This window comes from Streptopelia decaocto, assembly GCF_964273445.1.
Source record: "Streptopelia decaocto genome assembly, chromosome: 18".
In the NCBI taxonomy this organism is placed as follows: Eukaryota; Metazoa; Chordata; class Aves; order Columbiformes; family Columbidae; genus Streptopelia; species Streptopelia decaocto.
Window position 1 is genome coordinate 4,687,595 of NC_138673.1, and position 18,363 is coordinate 4,705,957.

The 18,363-nt window shown below is 44.1% G+C and overlaps 1 long non-coding RNA gene across 1 annotated transcript; it reads right to left on the minus strand.

Annotated features, from left to right (window-relative positions):
* Nucleotides 1–7,080: 7,080 nt before the first annotated feature.
* Nucleotides 7,081–13,458, minus strand: LOC309447729. Its single transcript, XR_014185662.1, has 3 exons — nt 13,164–13,458; nt 9,000–9,123; nt 7,081–7,219 (listed from the first exon to the last, which is right to left on the minus strand). It is a non-coding gene; the product is annotated as an uncharacterized lncRNA (long non-coding RNA).
* Between the last annotated feature and the right edge of the window lie 4,905 nt (nt 13,459–18,363).

Sequence of the window (18,363 nt, forward strand, 5' to 3'; positions counted from 1 at the left end):
TCCACTGTTTTCATGGCATCACATGAAACACTACAAATAAATAGCTCCTCTTCTATGATCCCAGCATGGAATTTTTGCTTCGCTGTCTACCCCTTCTCATTAAAAGCATAAAACACAATGCAAGCTGGGGATTAGACGCAGAGGCAGGCAAACACCAGACAGCCACAGGGAAGGGCTCAAGGAGCAAAAAGATTGGCACGTGTGCCAATAAAGCCAGTCCTGGTGGCAGCTAGAAGTTGCACCCTCAGAAGCCAGAACTGAATTTCACTCCGAGAACAGAGCAACAACAGGCACAGACACTCCAGACCACACAGGCACGTACACCCATTTCCTTCTCCAGAGCCTCTGTGCAGGTGTTAAGATAAACCTCTCCCCCAGCAAACTGTCATAAAACTGTTGCTTTTTCTTTTCTAAAGTTCTCTTAAAGACAAACAGGCACATACTCCTTTCCTGTGAAGCAAGTTTAGTTTTTTTCCTATTTAAATGACAAAACACATCAGAAATCTTCCTCACCACAGCGCATCCTGTCTTTTCTCTGTCTGACATTTAGAGTACAAACTCTTTAGGGCAGGGTCTGTCTTTACTTCTATGTCTCACACAGAGCCAAGTCGTTCTCAATGTTAAACAGTAGTAGAAAAGGCCCATACACATATACAAGGTTATATGATATATGCCTAGCTTACGTATGATATACACATGATATGGTCAGTAAAACAGGCCTGTACAAGAAACCTCTCTACTTATGTACACAACAAAACAAATCCTGACTTGTGTGCTGGGGCACACACACACAGTGCAGTGTATGAAGGAGGCCCTTGTAAATGTGTATGCGTGCATCTGATTTTTAAAAGGAAGAAGCAGAGAGAGGAGGACTGCAGCGGGAAGACATGTTGTCTACAGTTCTCCTCTTCACGACGCTCGTTGGTGAGCAGTTTGGGAAGGTGGGAGCGACTCAGCCGCACAGACACTGTGCGTTGGACTGTACGTCTGAGAAACAGTTGGGAACCGCTGCTCGGTGTGAGCCCTTTCCTGGGCAAAAGCAAAGCAAATCCATCTCTCTCCACAGTTCCCAAGCAGCAGCTCCAGTCAGGCGCCATGATGACATCAGCCTTGCTTTCGCAATTATTTAACCTCTGTCTTTCAGATCAGCAGTGAACCAGCAAGGGTGACTAATACACACATCAGCTCTGGAAAGTTATCAGCACACTGAACAGGGTGCTGGCCCTCAGGAGTGAACTATTCGTCCGTGAATGTATTTCTTTTGTATTTGGGGAAAAACTCTGTGAAACCAAACCTTATGTGTCAATAAGAAGCTACAGGCAGACCTCTGTGCCCCATGGAAACGTCAGGCCTTTTGTCAGAAAGATGCAGATATGGCAAAGATATTTGCTTCTTCTCATTTCTGTGTATTATTTTGCCCTACTCGCCTCCAACTCTGGCTCCTGCGCTCACTCTCCGTACAAGCACAGAAAAAGTAGCTTCTCCTAACAGAGATCTACAATAAACATGCTGATACTTGAGATGTAAACTGAGAGGCTGGCATTATAACAGAGCCTCTAAATCAACCTCAGGACCTTGTTAGCATAATTAATGATAGGACTAGTATCTTACAAGATCCAGGACAGAGAGTGGAAAAACAGTAATAACAATAAAAAAAATACAGTTGCATCCCAGCAATTGCTGGGATGATTGCTGATGCTTCAAAAGCAAGTCAGATCTTGTGTGAGACAAATACATTTTATATTATGTTTAATCACACAGGAATTCTGCCGGAAATACTCAGAAGCTTGTTAGAGGAAAATATGAAAATATACTCACATGAGCAATAAAAAATTCTTGTGTGAAGAAGCTACTGTGACTCCTATCCTCATAATAGGTCCACATCTTGCAATTACAAGCATGCTGTAAAATAATGCTGCCTACACTGCTCCTTTCTACTCATTTGAAGCTTCAGAGAAGAAGACAGTACTGGTCTTGCTTCCAACTGAAACTGAGGTAAGATGGAAAAACACAAGGAAAAGGATTTGTTCAAGTTCACCTGGAAGTCAGGGGCAGAACTAGAAATAGTATCTGCGTATAAAGGCCCTGAAAGCACTAATAAGTCTTAACAACCCTAACCAGTACAACCTGAAGCCTCCATCCTCTACCCATGAGCCCCACTTAAGCCCAGGTCTTCAGTTGCTGTATGAGCAAAGCTGTTAGGAGAGCCAGTCACCAGCTGTGTCACATACAGCTATGCCTGTGCCTGACTGTGAAACTTGCTGATCTTGACCCACTCACTGATCTCTGAGCTTGACCTCAGACTTACCTCATCACTATGGACCTGTCTGGTGGTCACTGGGCTGTGCCTGACTCCGGTTAGCCTTACTAGACCTGATCCTGACCTGTGCATTGGTTTCTTGGCTTGAGGGTGGACCTGTCTCATCACCACAAGGTTGTCTGGTGATCTGGACTCTTGGCTACCATGCCTGAGCCTGCTCTGCTTGGCTCACTGGAGGGCAGTGGGCTGGTGAGGACCCTGACCTGGCAGCCACATTGTCCCCTTCAGTTCCCCGTCTCTTTGAGGGCAGCTGGTGCTTGCTGCAGCCTGACGTTATCCTAGTAGACCATCCTGCCTCTCTTACTTCTTTCTGTAGCACCAAGGGCAGAAAGAGAAATGCCACCTGTATTTTGATATGACCAGGGAACAGATGCAAAAAGAAATTAAGGCACAAACTCAAACTGCAACTGTTCATTGTTCACTGTTTTAAGCATGTCCTGACTCCTACTTCATATTGGAGATGGCAGCATTGCCTATCCTAACACAAGACAGCAGCAAAAGACATTCAAGGGGTTATATGAAGAGGTTCATGCTCTGTATCAGTATCCTTTGAGAATAATAGATCTTGCCTGGCAAGTGTAGAAGGAAGGCTTTAGCAGAAGGCAGTGGTCACAGCAGAGGGCTTGAGAACACGTGAAGGAAAGGCAGAGACCTGGGAAGCGGAAGCACTGTCAGCTTACCGAGTAGGGCAACTGGAGCATGCAGATGCTGGTAGTGGGCAGCGATTCGTGTTGGGCTACTACGTAGCACGAGGGTAACTCTAGCACTTGGAGCTGAGAAAGGCAAATGGGTTAAGCACCCGCTGGATGGAGGATGTGAGACACAAAGAGCTCACGGCAGAGAAGGCCAGGTTGTCCTTTGTCTTTTGTTAGATACATTCCTGCTCTTAACTGCAGCTGGGATCTGGCATCAGATCTTAGCGTTCCTGAGCAGCCTTTGGGTCAGAATGCAGCATTCCAGCAGGGTTTATCTTGCACTGGGGGACCTGGATGTCTGGAGCCCTCCTTCCACGTCAGGAGGGCAGAACAGCTCATCCAATAGTTTTGTCTCTAACTACAATCTCACTTAAGCTTGTCTTTTCACATATAACAGGAGAAATTCCACATACAGCTCATGCTGAGGTTATAAGGCAGCAATTGTCTAAACCTTCATATACAGGCAATTACTGGACTTTTAATTTGGAAGCTGAAGGGGGTGACTCAACAGAAAAGGATTCGGGCTGAGTCAGCAAGGTCTTTTCCTTAGGAGTTAGATATACAACAAGAAAGCAAAATAACTTAGAGGGAGGCAGGAAAAACTTTGCAATGTGGAGGTTCAGGGTATGGAATGCAGCTTTTCCCACAGACAGTTTTTCTGCCTTGCCCTCTTCCATGCCTGAGACACCCATGTGCAGCCTGTGGAGTGACTGTGCAAGAGGAAAAAAGAAGTTAACCCTTTGTACCTCCATAGCATCTAATACCTCAGTGTCTACAAACCTCCTCCAACATGGCTTATCAAGCTCAATACTATGGCTCTTTTACTAGAACTGGGCCTTGCTAGAAGTTTATTTTAATTTGGAGATCAGAAATCTCTGTCAGCCCCAGTGTTGAAGTAAAGACCAGGATCCAGGCTTTTACAGGAACGGATGTAGTGAAGGAAAACTGTGGATTACACTTCTCCAGGGTCCTGCAAGTGGCTAATTAGCCTATAGAAGCACAGAAACCGTCTTAGTCTCTCCCTGCTGGAGGCAAGCCAGGGGAGTCTGTGTATCCTTACCTGAAGTAGTATCTGAAGAAAGATCAAAGGATAAGACCAAGATTTCATGGCTAGTGAATCAGGCAAGTCTGCTGAGGGTTTCGATATGATTGAATACAATAAGGGGAAAATTTCTTTGTTTAGTGACATACTAGCTATGGGATATTAATTTTTCAGATTTTACTAATATGAGTGTTAATTTCCTGGGGTCAGTTGATGGCTCTATAATTTCATACTCTTCACATAGGAAAAAACTGATGTGGGTGTTTTCAAATGTGTTGGGGGCTCAGGTGTATTTCTGAAATGTAATGTCTGAGATACCTTCACTTTCAAAAGGATATGGAAGACTCACTTGAATACTTTGAAAAATGTTACCTTAAGCAACTGTTTCCTTAAAGAGTTAGTACTGAAGACAGAAAGCAAGCCTCAGTCTCCTCAGTAAATGCTTTTAGGGACCAGCTAGCAGAGATGAATGTGATCTATTACTGTCCGTTTGCCCTTTCACCAGAGCACCTTAAAGCACTCTGTAATCATCAATGCAGGAAGAATTTGCTTCCCTTTCGACCATCCCCACCCTGCTATGGGAAAGAAAAGAATTGTTATGACAATTGGGCAACTGTCAACCAGAGTAATTAGGTGAGTTGCCAAAGGCCAGGTAGCCAAACTGGGGAACCGATCCTAAGTGTCCCGGTTCCTGCTCCTCCTTTGTAGCCGATACACACAGACCCTGCCTCTGAAAGGTCAGAAAACTTCTTCCCTGGGGAAGATTTCATTTCCTCCTTTGAATGTCGAGGGAGGGGCCCCTCTAAATCACAGGTTAGGCAGGGACTCAACTGAGTTAACACAATGTATTTCCCTACACCATGTCTTGAAGGTGTAGTTAGATGTTATTACATGTATTGCAGTAGCTCCTAGAGGTCTCTGCCAAGAGCGAGCCCCACTGTGTTGGACACCGTTCACACACAGTATGAGACAGTCCCTGCTCCTAAAGAACTTTAATATTCTTTGATATTTCTGGGAAAAGTTTCATGAGAGAATTTCAGCATAGAGTACAGGGCCCATTACTTCTTTTTAACCTGGATTACACCACGATAACTCCATTCACTCACTTCAATCCACACCTGTCAGAGATGAGACTCCAGATTCCTTATGTTGCCGTCTCTCTTTTTAAAAACACTGAAGCATGTATAACAAAGAGTCAGGAAATGAGTGGGCAGTTGGCATTAATTTCCTCCATGTCACCATCTTTGGTTGCTGTTGTGGAAACACAGAAAGGCACAGCAACTGCGCAGAGCCATCCCCGAGCCCCAGATGGTGACCATATGATCTGTCCCTCTTATGGACCATCGACATGTTTTTTATCCTTAGTATTTGACTTCTGCATGCAAAGAGTGCTCACCTAAATCTGCCTAACCACCACAGCACCTGGGTGCAACACAGGTCCCTTTAGGAATCCAGTAAAGACCCAGACAGAGGGTAAACAATTTGTGGAAAAAGCACAACCTGACTCAATTAGAATTCCCTCCATGAATAGCTCCCTATGTCAGAACTTAAGGCCCCGATTCATAGGGAAATCTGGGACCTATTTCCTCAGGAATTGCTAGTTATTTATGCAGAGAAAGCACTGCATTCTGATTTTGTTTTCTGGACAGTCTGGGGTGGCCTTTACTGCTCACTTAAATAGACTGGATTTACGCTGAGCTGGTAGCAATAAGATGACAAGAGATCTGTACTTCTATATGTTACCGCTTGTGTCCTTCAGCACCCCAGCTCTGACCCCAGCAAAAGGTGTCCAGGTATCAGGAACTGCTGATCAGCTGCTGTAGATGAACACAACCTGTGCTGACTTCGTCCAAAGCCCAACACCTACACCTGGATGGTGTAAAATGGAGCAATTTTCTATCATCTCTTTGCTAAGGAGCCCATGAACTCCCAACGCCCAACACAGAGCTCCAGTCATGATCTGGGGCATGTTGGCATTTAGGGTGATAATGGTCCCTTATGCCAGAACCATCTATGGGCCAGAACCCTACACGTCCCATAACGCTCACTTCTCTTCGAGCTGCCTTAGGACAAGTGACAGTTATCCTTTTCCAGAAGTATCTCACTGTGCCCTTTACTCTGGCAAATAGGTCTTGTCTGTGGAGTAAGATATTGTGAGAAGAGAGTGAGCCTGGTACTCAAGCAACAGTTACGATGATCTTCCAAAACCCTCTGAGTGTATTATACACCCTTTTCCAAGACCCAGCCTTAGCCACACACTCCTGTGCAAACAAAATTGGATCTAATTCCAACTCCTATGGCCTTTCCTAGAGTTAAACAAAGCCTTGTAGAGCTGAACGATAACAAACCACAGAGGGAGGGAGAAACTACGAAGAAAAAAAAAAAAGCCAAACATCTGTCCCTGACATTTCAAAAATTCTTATTTGCCTAACTCCCTTGGTTTCAGCAGAGCTGTATAACTTTATACCAGCTTCACAGTTAGTCTATCTTTTTTTCAAATCTTTCTTCTGATGAGCTCTGAAATCAGCAGAGGTGTTCAGGCAGACGTGTGTAGGCTGTCTCAGACAGAAGGGGCTTCAGGCAAGAAGAATTTCAGGCCAACAGTGGCAAGAAAGAGAAAAGGTTGGTGGTGAAGGAACAGAAGATGAAGAGGGAAGCAGTGAGAGGCAATTCTTGTGGTTTGGAAGTTCCTGTGGCTCTATGTACAGTCAGCATTTCTGTCTGCAAACAGAAACATTTCTGTTTGCTTTGCAAGCCAGATTTCTCAACCTTTGGCCTTCTGACCTTCACTGTATCTGGCACTATGATCAGGTGTGAGATTGTAACTCGCTGCTCGGAGGCGCAGAGCTTTTTCACTTAGCCCAGCAGCCAGACTAGATGGGACCTACCCTTTCCATCAGGGAACTCGAAAACGCCGACTGTCTCTGTGAGATGGAGCGCAGGGCTAAAGGCTGTGCAAGGAGAAAGCCCCAAAAACAGTCTCCTTAAAAGAAGGTTTACCTGAGCTTAAATACTGCCGTGTTGTCCAATTCCAATAAAAGCAGACTGCAGGTACAAGGAGAATCCAGGCGTGAGCTGCACGTTGATTTTGCACGGTGCTAGGAATGAATGAGACAAGGGCTCCACCTGCTCCAAGGTCTATAGTGCTCTCTCTGTTGGACTCTGGCAGAAATAGAGGAAAGCAATGTCTTTGTGTTTGACCAGAAAGGTCCTTCAATTTGTCCTTATCAAATAAAAATAAAATAAAATAAGATTTTTTAAGGCAGTACAGTTTCTTTATACCACATGCCCGTGTTTATTGCCATATAAAATTCCCTGTTTGCCTACACCCCACCCAGGCTCTTGTACACACCTGCATAAGTCTATAATTTTATCCCATGAATCATTCTGTACCATCAGATCACACCCAAGTTACCAGAACTCTAAGGAAGTGGCAAGTTCATTATGCTGGTTTTCATCTTTCAATTTTAAAATAAAAGAACTTTTTATTGGCACCCTGAATCCACAAGTATTTTTTTTAGACAGGCAGAAAGAACATGTAAAATTAATTAATTAAATGCACCCAACAAAAGGGAGTACAAAGGAAGGGAGAGCTAATAAATGATTTTTTAAGGGGCTGTTCGGACCTGTCCTGCAGTGGTTGTATCTACCTCACAGGGTACTGCAAATCTTAAGCATTCAAAATCATGAGTCAGGCTCACCAAAAATCATGAGACTGAGGAAAAATCATCATTCTCATTTCAGTTTAAAGTTTTTTGGTTTATTTGCCTCTGGGTTTTGCAACCTTGGGAGAGCATTGAGGCCATGGTTTTAGGCACTTAAGCAGCCTTTGAAGGACTTTTTTTCCCAGGAAAGTGGAGATTTTCAGCAAATCACTTGTGTCCCATAGCTAGGTGTTCAAGGAACCTACCAAACAGCACAAGAGCTTGCAATCCAAAAGAAATCAAAATACCATGGTGTACAGGAGCAATACTGCAGCGGTTCAGGCTACTTTTAGAATGTTGTTTGCTAGAAAAACAACGTGAAGCATAATCAACAGCATGGAGAGAGATACACAGGCAAATATTTGCAAGTTGTATTTTTTCACTTCTCTTTACAATGTAGAGGAATCTGCTTCTATCTTAGCGGACATTTCTTACTTTTAACTTCTTAGAGTTATCTTAGAGACATCAAAAAGTCATTTGTATTGAGTGGCTTTGTAGTTCTTAGGATGAGGCTCAGTGTGCTTCTTGACTCCCAGCCATTTGGCGGCCTCTTCGTCGTTACACAACTCTACCATGCAGCAATGACACCAGCTTCTTGCCATTCAATTAAAAAATGACAAGGAGCCAAAGAAGAAAATTGGATTACCTCCTGGACAACTTCAGTTCATGTAATATTGCCACTGGGTTGTTTCCTAGCCAGGACACTTAATTGCTGAGAAATGTGTTTATGTATGTGCATCTATCCATTTGGGACCAAGATACATGTAACACAATCATAACAGACCAAGATTGGCCAACAGTCTGGAAGAGGCTGCCACCAGCGGGCATCTCTACCACAGTGCAAAGATTAAACATCCATAATAAAAGTTGTCTCTGATCCAGTCAGGAAATAAAAGAAAAAGCAAAGCAATGGTAAAAGTCTCTTATCTGCTCTGGAAGGGTCTAGCTTTGCAGAGATGATTTGGCACTTTAGATCTGAGATGTATTTTCTTTCATACACATTCATCGTGCTTTAGTGCTTGCTAATGGAATGACAAAGAAGAAATAGTCCAAATCTAATCATGCAGCAGTTGACTGCAGCTGAGAAAACGCTAGCAACGTTGAGTATCAGATACATTACTGATTCTCCCATAGACATACTCCCTCTATTTAATGGGAGCTCCCTGCTCACTGTATAAGTCTGTTTAATTCTTATATCTACACAGTCACATTGACATTTAAATTCATTGTCTCCTCACCACTTTCTTTGGAGCTACCCGTGTGATGTCCACCACTCCAAGTGTTGCACTCTAACCAACCTCCATGTATGTTCAAATGCTTTGTGATTGGCAGGGAGGCTCAGGGTAGCAGACAAGGTGAACCCTGTAAACATGGCAAGAGATAAGACAATCCCAAAGGGAACAATAACCGCAAAACTAGCTCACAGGGTTCAAGGGATGGAGGTACATGTACTGTTTATTTTCTGTGCTCTTGGATCAGCAGCAATTCCACATGTAAGCTAACTTCTTCAGCCCCAGCTTTAAGACGTGGAAAGTCCCTTGGCACTGAGCATTATTTAACAAAGAATATATGCTTTCTTTATCTTTTATCTATATAGGAAACAAAACAAAAACAAAACAACCGAGACATTTGAACAATGCCTACAGCTCTGACTTAGGCCATGTCTCTGCCCTTGTTTGCACTGATGTAAATCAGAGATCACTGTTAGAGATTTAAAACAGGCCTTTAAATTTCTTATCACATCGCTCCTCTGCTCCGCCAGGGATCTGTTCTGCGTGTTTCTAACAACAGCGCCCGTGCTTTTGCCAAGCCACAGTTACACATGGAATGCTTTCTCTCCAGGTACACACAGTGCCTGTCCCCTCTTTATACTTTCATATAAAACATACATCTTTCATCCTGCTCACAAGTGCACTACCAATTATACCAATCCCAGGGGTTTTTAACTTATTTCCCCAGCATTTGCTCAGCTGGCTTGCCCATCCCGTTTGTTTAGGATGAATGTTTTATGACATAAACAATTACATATTCCCAGGTGCATTTAACCAGAAAAGCAGGAACAGAAAGAAGTAACAGACTTTGGACTGCCTGGGCTTGCATGGTGGCAGCAACAAATACGTTTATATGCTTCAAAGGCACTGATATAGCTGGTTGTGCATTAGAACTGGCTGGTAATGGGTGATTTCTAATTCGCAGGGCATTTCTTATTTTGATTTGGTGCAGCTCATGGCCAATGCACCAGCATTTTCACCTGAGAAATCCAAGGCCAAGCCTTGCAGGGCACAGTTGTGAAACTGCTGTAATTCTCCCTGGCAGAGGGCAGCAGTACCCACACGCACACATACGCGCACACACTCTCACACACTCATACACAAGCTCTGCATTGCTATAGGCGCCACACATGCCGTGCCACAGGAACATGACATGAGAGGCAAGGCTTGGTCTGGTTTTCTGACTCCCTGCCTTGACCCCTAATGCTCTCAGCACCACGGCTGCTACTTCAGCAGCTCAACAGTCGCCTAATTTCTGAAGTATTTGGGGCAGAAATCACTGGATTAAATGTTATGGTTTAAATCATGACATTGATTTTTTTCATTTCTTTGGGAAAGTGATTCATTCTGTCCTTAAAATCCCTGTAACTGATGTTGTACTATCTAGCATTGCCAAGTTTTCTCAAGAGCTTGAAACGGTGAATAAAGACCTAGAGAAAAGGTTTTCTCTTATATCTGCAGACTGCTCTTACCTCTGAGCTACCGGGTAATATCATATAAGCCGTTGTTCCCTTTTTACCCTCGGTTGCCGTAATTAGTGAAGAAAAACTGCTGTAGCTGATGGTGACACAAGGCTGAATCTGCATCAGTCTGAAAAACAGGCAGCAACAGCACCAAGTAACGTGACGAACTACCCAGCCCTACATACATTGTGCGTTGCTCCATAAAATCCAGGCAACGTGGCCTGCATAGCTTTCAGCTTGGATGGGTCAGCAAAGAAGATTTTTGATTAAAACAAAAAGATTGAGAAATGGGGTCTGAAACTCTATATCAAACAGAAATGATCCCCAAGGTATATTAAGATCTTACAGTTTCCTTTCAATTAGCAAGTGGGAGACAGCTGTCTGTCTGTCACTCTATTTCTTCCTTGAACACAAACACTTTCAAAGTCAATCCAAATCTTTTTGTTCCATCAGCAGGTTTATCCAGTTACCTGCAGGACGCAGAACAAGTTTAGGTACCAACTAGTACAAGTCAGCAATGGGCCCAGTGTCATTTTCCCTCTCTACTTAATACATCTGACAAGCTAATTGTCAAGAGAAACCCTCTCCCAGACACGGTAGGTTTGAGGCTCAGGTCTCTTCTCAGACTTGCCATTTGTCTGTCCCCTTTGCTAAGCACAGTTCAGGGAGCTCTGAGTGAAGAATAAGGCTTTTTCTCCTGGACCCTTTGAGAGATTTCCTATTAGTCACTAGGATAATTAAAGGTTCCAGTTGCATTGCATTAGCACCTTTCATGTCATTAGAGTCCAGCTGCAGCGCGAGAATCACATATTTGCTGAGACTCCTGTGCCAGCCAGCGTGCCGGGAGCAGAGTTTTGCATTTCATCACTTTGTAAAAGAAATACAATTAAGCAGTGTTCCCTGATCATATTGCAGGGCAGCTTGCAGAGGGGCTCTAAGCACCAATCACCGCAATATCTGGCCATGAGTTGCATTGAAATGGTGCCTTGACAAGGTTTTATGAACACATTGTAATAAATCCATGGCCACCTAAGACTTCTTAATTGTCAGTGTTCTGCACACCAAAGCTCCCACAATGGAAATGCCAGTTGCACTTGGGCACTTGCTTCACGCAGCACATGGTATCTCCGCTTGACTTATAGGAAAATCTTCACCCGTTATTAGTAGTGCAGGTGTTGTGCCACGGGGTTGGGGAGTTCTGAATTCACCCTGCAAAAGGCTGCTGGTGCAGAGATTTAGTTCATTATAACATTGTTAACTGGCAGACTTGTGCGCCTGTCTAGTCAATAACAGCCTGCTAAAAATATGCATTAACCAGAGAGAATGAATCAGCCCCTAATAGCAGACTGCCTGATTGTCAGCTTCTATCTGTCTTCAGTATTTGTCAGAACCTTGTCACTATTGTACTCCAGTAGCTCCAAGCCTCTAACATATTTATTCTCCAAACACCCCTCTGGGGCAGGGCGGTTGTTGCTCTCACCAGTTTACAGATGGGAAACTGTGATACCAAGAAGGAGAATGATTTGCCCAAGGTCACACAAGAAATCTGCAGCAAAACAAGGAGTAGCACATCAGCTCAGCAACCCCAGGGGGGTTAACCTACCCCCAGCCAGGACATCCCTCTTGTCTCCTTCCTCTTTCAAATCAGCAGAACTATGGCAATTTATACCAGTAGAAATTTTTAGATTCCTTAAGAACACAGAGCCTTCTATTTATAACTGGATAAAATATTAGCTAAACGTACCCCTTCCACATTCCCAAAATACTGACATCCCAAAGACAAACTTGAAAACATCAAATACATACACTTCCAAACTTGTTTAAAATCAGTGCCTCCTTTATGCCAAGTTCTAGCTCTTCTTTTTGTGTGCATTTCTTCTAATTGCTAACATCTCTAGTTCCAGGTGCAGGGAAAGAACAACCACTCTGCACTTCTGTTGGGAGGTCTAGAATGAGCAGCAGTGTTAGAAAGAGAAACATAAACCTGTGATCTGGCTTTGAGTCTTGACAAGTACATGAGTCCTTTAGTTAATGTACCAAAATATGTTTCCTTGTAATTCAGTAAGCTGACACAGGACCTTAAGGAATATTAACTCATGTGTTAGCGTGATGCTGTGATTTACTATAATATCGCTATTATTAATGTTCCTTAGGTGCTAAACAATGAACAAATACTAGATAGAAGTGATCCTTTATGTGAAGTTTGCCTTCCAAATAACATATGATAAAGGAGAAAAGATAAGGTAAGAGTGTGGCAGTTGATCTCAAGAACACAGACATAAGGTAACTAATAATGGGCTGGAAACTTGCCCAGTTTGTGGGAGCTGTGAATTCAGGCATGGAAGCTGAGCAGTGCCAGTCACACTAGAGGGGAAGGATGGTGTAATCAGGTGAGAGAATCAGTGCCAAATGCACATTACTGCAGCCTGGCTCCACGTGTCTCACTGCACTAGCTAAGAAACTCAGCCATGCATGTGGGGCCCCTTGAGCAGCCCTCCTCTATTGCCTGATAAAGCACTGCAGCTCTATTCCCGAGTTTACAAATGAAACGCAGAATTTTCACTATATGGCAAGACTAGATGTGAGATGGTAAAACCAGCAAGATCTAGTAAAAAAAAAAAAAAGTTCCATTTCATTTCCTTATCTTTCTTACTTTTGCCTCACACACCTTTTCAACAAAGACCACACACATACGATGTGGGGTACCTCCTGTTTCTTCTTGCACGCAGCTTCAAACCCCCGAGTCGTAGCTATTACTGTTTCAGGACCACAATTCTACACAAGGAGGCACCATCAGAAGAAGAGCTCCATGGTTTCTCTTGGGCTGGGGGGAGACTCAAACCACCAGTTCTAGTTCCTCTGCCTGCCTTTCCTCCCCGTGATTTTTTCTTTCTCTCCACAGTGTCGGCAGCGTTGCTTCAGGAAATCAAACCCCCCGCTTCACTCCTCTGGGTCTTGCGGGCAGTTGTGGTTTCAGCTGCCGCAGAAGGCGATGACTCCGCAGGTTTCTCCCTCCTGCCCTTGCAGTCCGTGGATGTCTCCATCAAGAGGAGACACTCAAGCCAGCAGTTGGTGCAGCTGCTGTAGCTACTGGCCGGTCATGGCTACTGGGTGGCGTCATTCAGAGGAAAGGAGAAGTGCCCAGAAAGGCCTGTCCAGCTGCGCAACAGACACAACAAGCTCTTCCTGGAAAAAAAGAGGGATTTCAGTGTTTTGAGAACCCCAAAGGATTTTCCTCCACCTTCCTACAGGTGGAGCGATTGGGCAGCCACTTGACTGAACCGTTCTCATGCCCTCCCAGCCCACCAACAGCAGACTCTGTTCAAAAGGCTTGTGTGCAATTAGGTAAAGCAAACTTCAAAGCTGTCTAGTCCACTGACCTTATATGAGAAAACCTAATTAAGGGAGTTAGAGATGGGTACAGTGTCATCTTGTACCAGGACAGACCTCGCTGGAGGTACAAAAAGTTTGAATGGGGCTCTTCAAGGAGGAACGGAGATCAAGGCTTCAAGGACAGTGTTATTTGAATATCTGAGATGTCCATTTTCAACTCACTGAGATCTGGCATTGATAATTTCTAGTTCTCCTAAAAGGCTAAAACATCAAAGGAGAGTGGTGAATGGTCTTTGTGAAATGAATGAGGGTTCCCCAGGCAGGTGACACTCAGTGAGTGATCTAGGCGAGTGACTTCACCTATTTGCGCCTCTGCATCAGCATCTACAAAATGGAGATGACAACGAGGTCTGGGAATGACCCAAGTATGTGCTTATACTTGACACCAAAGGGTGACATTAAAATCAAAGGTGCCTAGGAAACTGCAGACAGCATTCAAATGGTGAACACCAAAAGGAGTAAATTCACTCCATAAGAAGCTGGTAAACTCTCTCCCAAACAAGAACTGGGTTAACTTCATTTATCTGCTTTACCTCTTGTTGGCCCTTCTGGCAATATTAATTATTAAGGAGTCAATTCAGAAGTAAAAACCCTAACACTCCGTAGAGCCCCATTAATTAACACCCTGAACTTCCTTCGCGCTATGTAAGTGCATGGTTAGTGCCTTATACAAAGCTACTAATGCCAGGGAAAGTCTCCAGAATGTCAGCTACTCAAATGCTCACAAATATTAACGAATTCACAACTTTTTAGTGAGATGGGTCAGTATTGTTAACCCCATTTCACAAATGAGGATATTGAGGAAGAGAGAGGGGAACTGACTCATCAAAAAACACCCTGTATTAGAGACAGGAACAGGACTCAGATCTCATGACACCCATTCCTGAGTCTTAATCACTATGAGATCGAAGCTGTAAAACTTTGCATTTTCTGAGCCCTGGAAGAGAAGAGGGGAGAAACAAGAGGCAGGAAAGGTGCAGAGCTTCTTTGAGTCAAAACTAAATGCAAGTTTCCTGGAATGGAGCCACCACTAATTTCAATAAATTTACTTAGATCTTGAGCTTTGGGATGGCATGAGCAGCTGTGAGTCATCTTGGCCAGTCAAAGGAATAATTAATTGTTGTGGGCAAATCTCAAGAGGTTTAGGGGGTCAGGTAAGGTAAGCAGCTAAGCTTATCCTTGACTGCTCTTTTCTGCTCTGCGAACTATGCTGGAGACACTCACTAGAACACTTACCCCATGGTTTCCTTATGTCAAATCTGTCCATCTGTTGCACACACATTCTGCCTTGTCTCCTATTTTGATTATAAACTATTCAGTGCTGGGATTGTCTCTGTTTTAGAGGGTTTTATAGCACCTGCCATTGCACGGCTCTGATCCATATAAGGATAAAGCAGTACCAGAGGTACAACCATCGCCCAAATAGTAATAGGAGGCTGAACAGTTTGGCTCCTGAGATTTTTTGTGCTTCCTGATTAGAGCAGGAGTGGTTTCCTTGTGGTGCTTTGATAGTTTTGCTCCCAGCACAGCTCCCAACCAGGAAGTACAAGAATGCAGAGCAATGATAGCCAGAATTTGCAGAACAGCTCAGCATGCACCATCAGCAGCAGATCTGCAAGAGCTCAGCTCCCATTTAGGCACCAAAATCAGTCTCTAGATTTTCAGAAGTGCCAAGCTGGCGGGCTACTGAGCTCTTTAGAAAATTCGTCCCTCATGGCATCTTCTGAGATTTGAGGATCTGGCTCAGCTTTTCAGGCTGAAAGGGAAGCAGAGCTATGTGAAGGGTCACTCAGACTCAGTGTTGGGTATTCTAATTTCTTCAGAAGTTCTAGCCCCTCTTAAGAGCCATGCAAAAAAAAAAAAAAAAAAAAAAAGTGTTGTGTTTTTTACCAGCTCTCGAGCAAAAATGCAAAGCTCAGAGTAAAAAGATGCCTTTTTTCCCTGTTCTCCTGCCCTGAAAACGCAGCATCTCTCCAGCTCTACTCCTTAAGCAGTGCCTGAGGTTGGTGACTGCCCTTCAGTTCTCTAAAGGTCAGACCCAGGAAAAGGAAATCTGATGGAAAAGGGAGCACTAGCTGTGTATGTTCCTTCCTAGTGTCCCTAATCCAGGCAGTATCTTACGTGACGGATTGTCACTCGGGGCCACTGCTCCAGATTACGTCTGGAATGGGCCAGGACAGGTAGCTGTAACTGGCTTGCTGACAATCTGCTCCAACTCCGTGCCTTCCACCACTGCTTCACCTCGCAGTCGGGCACCGGGAACATCGGGCTGTGAGGGGTAACTAGAGGGACCTTCTATCTCATGGCAAAAGCCACCAAGGCTCTTTGAAAGTATGACAGGCTGTTGGCAACCACTCTGTTGTTTCTGGCATGTTTGCAAGGCACAACCCTTGGCATTTCATTGTGAGCTGATACCTAACAGCAAAACCTCCTCTGAGCTGGGTTAGCACTACAGGGCTAAAGGGAAAGGGGATGGAGGAGAAGTAAGAGGAGAACTCCACGCTGGCCTCTGAAATCAGCAGACTGGAGTGTGATGCACACGGAGAACCACCCACTTAGAGGAGACGACCCTAATAGTTGGATGAAAATTCACTACTGAATATTATTTGTGCGCCCAAAATGACAGAATTGTTGAAATTCAGTAAATTTATTAGCTCATTAGACTCAGAAAGAGTCCTGACCAGTCCTGGCCAAGCTTATGGAAAGCCTGCCCAGTATGGTACCATGTAGCACAGGTTTCTGGGATGTACAGTCTGGGGACAGCCGTCAGCCGTCATGTGAAGCTGACAATATCAGCTCTAGTGGGAATGTTCCCATTGCAGATTTGGCCCAGCAAGTGACCTCCTGCTTTTGGGTGTTCTTTGTTTCCCATCTGGACCTTTTTGCCTGATTGCTCCTTTTCTGTTCCAGCGTGGAGTCAAATAGTCATGCCAAGCTATTGGTAGTTCTAAAGGAGTTTGATTTTTCCACTGGGGTAGAGCAGAGGCCTCCACAGCTCATTGTGCTCTGTCGGAGGTGACGACTAACATACCTGTGGAAGCCCTGAGAACCTCACTGAGAGCCGATAGGCATGCAGGAATTTAAAAGCCCTGAAGCCATGTCTGAACGGGGAACTTCAGAGCACAGACTTTCAGGTTCAGTTTCATTTTGAAATGTCTGTAATGAAACATTTTGATATTTAAAAGTTATTATAATTTACATTCCCTTCCATGGGAAATTTCAAATATGTCACTTTTTTTGCACTGAAATAGAACTTCTCACCCCCTGCACAATTTTTCCAGGAATTTTCCCAAATTTCCAAATTGCAGAATTACCCATAAAGCAGACATGCTGACTTTCAACCCTCTCTAGTGCCATTACTCCTCAGCCTTTTTTTCCAATTATGATTACATTTTAAAGAAAGAGTTTATAATCCCTTGCCAAAAAAAATTAGCTTCCAAGTCTGGAGAAAGGTTCCCTTTTGTTCCTACTAAAGAGATATGTTGCCTGGTGCTGACTGGGAGCGGAGACACTCCTGCATTCCCAGCCCTGACACTAACTGCCCCTGTGGCCCCAGGCTAATCACTTAAATGCTCTGGCTCAGTCTCCCCATCGGTAAAACAGAGATAATGATACTTACCATCTTCTTCACAGGGGTGTTGCAGAGAAATAATTAGTTTGTGTCTGTAAAGCACTTTGAAGATAAAAAGCACAATACAATTGATAATAATTATTGCTATGCAGACTGGTTCTCCCCTCCCTAACAACTTATTGGTGCAGAAAGGTAAGGAAAACCCTGAACTGAACTCAGGGCCTCTCTTGGTAAAGCCTCAGTTTCAGCAAAAGTGTATCTAAGCCAAAACCATAGGCCAACCACCCCAAAATTTTGTAAGCATCCAATCCGATTTAGCGACCCCAGTTCTAACTTGCCAAAGTTGGATGTATCAGTGCTTGGAAAAGAGATTTGGTTTTCAGTGTCTCTTTTTCTCTGGTTCCTCTCAGTTTTAAATAGCATTGTGTGCCTTCAAAAGCTTCCATCAGTCCCTGATACCTCTGCCTTTCCTGGCATGGGGCAGCAGCTTATTATACACCAGTTTGTTACAGCCTTCGCTTCAAAGATCTACAGTTCAAAGGGTCCTAGAAGTGTTGAACAGGTCAGCACTTTAATGCTGATCCACACATCTTCAGAGGGCAGTAACAGAGGCACAGTTTTGTTCCTGGGGGAAACAGAGAATAAGTGGTTTGTAGAGTTCCCTTTGGCCTTAAAGCTGGCCAGAGAATTGGATGCTCCTGGTGGCAAAGATCAAGCGTCACGGAACCCTGGAGTGGATGAGCGTGTAGGGCTGTGATGTAGTGAATGAGTGAAATGTGTCTTTATGAGTCACTGACTTGTTCTGAACCGGAGCTGCAGAGGGACAGAGGAAGGAGAAAGGAATAGGGGAGTAAAGGGAAAAAAAGTATCAGAAAGGATAAATTAACCTAAAGTAGTTCTTTCC